Source organism: Fringilla coelebs, assembly GCF_963513975.1.
Source record: "Fringilla coelebs genome assembly, chromosome: 14".
NCBI classification, from domain to species: domain Eukaryota; kingdom Metazoa; phylum Chordata; class Aves; order Passeriformes; family Fringillidae; genus Fringilla; species Fringilla coelebs.
Genome location: NC_140040.1, coordinates 12,020,515 through 12,024,082, shown reverse-complemented (window position 1 = coordinate 12,024,082; position 3,568 = coordinate 12,020,515).

Genomic DNA, 3,568 nt, shown 5'->3' with positions numbered 1-3,568 from the left:
TGGGAAAGCCATCTTTAACTGACAGCAGGTGCAGAAGTCCATCCTCATGGGGATCTTTAAAAAATATAGATCTGAGATTAACCTTCCTGGCCACTGCTTTTCATATGCCTGTCATCAAAACCTCAGTATCTATCTGGCAAATGCAGAATATGTCCAATTAATTTCTGCAGTTATAATTCTAAAGTACACAAAATTACATTGCAAAATAATTAAAACCACTGTGAGAAGTTTTTTCCTGTGTTGTTGAAGGGTGCCTCTACAGCCTCATCCAGCTGTTTCCAGAGAGAAAGTATTGCTGGTTATTACCTGACTTGTGACTTGGAGTCAATTCTAAATGCAACTCTCATTTTAGTGCAGCTGCAACTAATATTCATTATTAGGTGCAAGCTAGCTATAGATTTAATGACCAATTCCTTCCCTATCATAGACTGGGATTTGATGAGAAATAGAAAATGCATTAAAATAAAGGATAATTCCTTTTAGCATTATTTCCCATTTTAAAAGGAAAAAAAGGACCCTGACAATCAAAGTAAGCCTGTTATGTTTCCCTTGTTCTAACAAATGAAATCATTCTTATACAAAAAGATGAATTAATAACTCCTGTGTACCAGCATCAGAGATTGTCTATGGAAAAAAAAAAAAATAACCCTTTTCCATTCGGATTGTGCTGATAACATTTATTTTTCTCTCTCCATCTGGAAACGCTGTGGGTACCATGAGAATTGTAGCCAAGCTGATTGGGGTCAGGTGTGAGGGCACTGGGATCAGAGCCAATGTCACGTCCAGCCCCCCAGCAGCTCCCAGGGAGTGTAAGTACAAATCTGTGGCACGTTGGGAAATGAGGCTGGTCACAGCTGAGGGCATGGCCAGGGCGTTTCACACAGCCCTGGCAGCAGGGATGGGCTCCCACCCTGCAGCAGATCTATGGAATGGAGCTCCAGCAGGGAATTCCTGCAGCCATGGGGCTCTGAACCTGTTGCTCTATGAAAATTGGGTGCAGTCGTAGAAATACATGAACCTTGCAAATTGCACGGAGAGACTTCTGTGTTCATCTGGCAAAGGAATTAGAACAGCAGATCTTATACTGCTGGTTTGTTTGTTTAGCAATATTGCTGAGAAGAAAATTAGAAAAAAAAATCAGTTTTTTAAAAACAGCAAGACAGCTTTCAGGTTGCTCAAAGAAAGGGAAAAGTGAGAAATATCTATAGGAGTGGGCGGTGGGTTTCTACACATGGCTCTTGCATCATCTTTCTGAGACTGAAAATTAGTGCAAAAGGCACTGTCTATGCTGTAACTCATGAAATAAAATATGAGTTGGTTTTTACACCCCCAACCCCAGTCTCTGCTTTAGCTATGCTCTGATAACATGTTAAAAAGGCTGGTACAGGATCAGTGGCACTGCACTAGAGGAGACAGCTGTGTTTGTGGCCTAGACTGCAATACAAGGGAGCACAGCACTTGTGACAAACATCCTTCCCTTCCAAAACCTTCCTTTAAAAATCACTGAGGAGAAAACAGAGTAGCAGATCCCTTCTAAAACTGCCTCAAGAGCCCAACTGCTTTGCCACACCTGACTGCCTGAGCTAAATGCCACCAAGCCTGTCAGGGACATGAGCAGGACACGTCTGAAAGCCACTCTCTCTCACAAACTCAGTGTTATGAACAGAGTGGAACACAACTCTGCAATGACAGCCACAAGACTGGCTGTGCTTCTGGCTCTGTGTATGCTGCATCCAGAGAATTGGAGAATTTGGAGTGGCAAAATCTGTTTCCCACCTTGGCCTGAGGGTGTTCAGCATCCCTTGGTACCAGACAGAGCACTGTGGAGCCACATGGGCTCCCCTTCCTTCCCTTTCCCTCCCCACTGAGATGCAGTGCATCAAGCCCCTAGGCAGCAGGAGCAGACTATGCAAATCCAGAGCTGCCTGTCTCCCAACAGGACTTGTGTCACAAGGATTGGATCGTTCTCCTTGCTCACACATCATGAACTGTGTGAGAGGACCAAAGAAACCGCAGCCCTGCATTTATTTCTCCCTCTGAGGACAGCTACCAACACGTGCTCCTCAGGGAATCTGAGCCTGTGGGTGCCTGGTCCATGAACCCCACCAGGTGTAGGTATGAGACACATTAAACACATGGCTTTGCCAAGCTGGCAGCTGTAGGCAGTGAAACTGCTCAGAGTCCCACTAGCAGCAGTTATGCACAGCTTTACAAACATCCAACTTCTCAACAGCATTAGCTACAGTGGAGCAAAGATGCTTTAACTGAGATGGAAGTGAATGGGTGTGCAATCCTGCAGAAGGAGGCATTTATCTAATGAAAATAGTTTGATAGCTTCAATTGACAGTGAATTCTCTGGGATAACAAGTCTGGGTGGCTGGTAGCATCTCCAGAGAGGGTTCTTCCAAATTCATCTTGTCACCAAGCAAAGAACCACAATTCAACTATTCATCTTTGCAGAGATGAATGTTTTCATCAGCTGCATGTTGGCATGGGATGCACTTAGGTCATCTGCTCTGCCTCAAGCCCAACCCTGAAATTAGTCAGTGCTTTTAAGGTGCTCCTTCAAAAAAATCTATTATGTGATTGCCACTTAACAGTTCTGTATATGTGTCTATAACAGTTTTGTATATGTGTCTGTGCATTCTTACCAATATGTCTATATGCATACATACATATATACATACATGTGTGTGTGTGTGAGAAGAAAACAGAAATTATCATCTGTGCTTTAGTTCAGCACCTGTGCTTTTGCCTCCCTGAGAATCCAAGGTTTTTCCTGCAAGAGCAGATCACTCTTGGGTCTTTCTCCACATCAGCAGCAGCCCTGCACTGTTACACCTCAGTGCCTCAACAGATGAACATGTCTGCTGGTGAGAAGTCCAGTGCCCTGTTATTCAAAGCCAGTGTTGTTAATCACATCCTCTCAGCTTGTAAACAACAGTAAAATCAGCAGACAGCCTTCAGAAAAATATTCTTTCATTCCAGCCTCTTAAACTATGCCTGAACTTTAAATTGTACTTGGACTGCAAAACCATATATACATTGCATAAGTTGAAAAATTCCTGACAATGTTTTAAGATTTCTTTATAATAAATCAGGTTCTAATTCAAGTGTTTATTTCCCACTGGATTTGCATGCAAGGTTAAGAGAACTGCACACAGAAAATGCAATATATAGTTTATTACCTGATTCCTAGCACATAAAAGGAGATTCTGATGGGAGCATCAAGGACGTGAAAGTGAGCATGGATCCCACAGGTGTCCCTGCTCAGACAGGTACTGGAGCAGTACTGTGTTCATTTGGTACACCCATTTCATGAAAACAGCAAAATCCAAGAAATGACAAGGGCCAAAACATTTTTCACATGCATGAGCCAACCACTCAACTTCAGCCTTTTAGGGAATGTGGTCAGCACAAACGTGATAAGCTGCAAAAATTTAGAAATCCTGTAAATTAGAGCAGAAATTCTTCTACCAAATTTTACTGGTTTAGAACCAAGAAAGACCCTTTGAACAAAAAAAATCTTTGGACGATTTGTTAAAAGTTGTCCCCTGTCCTTCAGCTT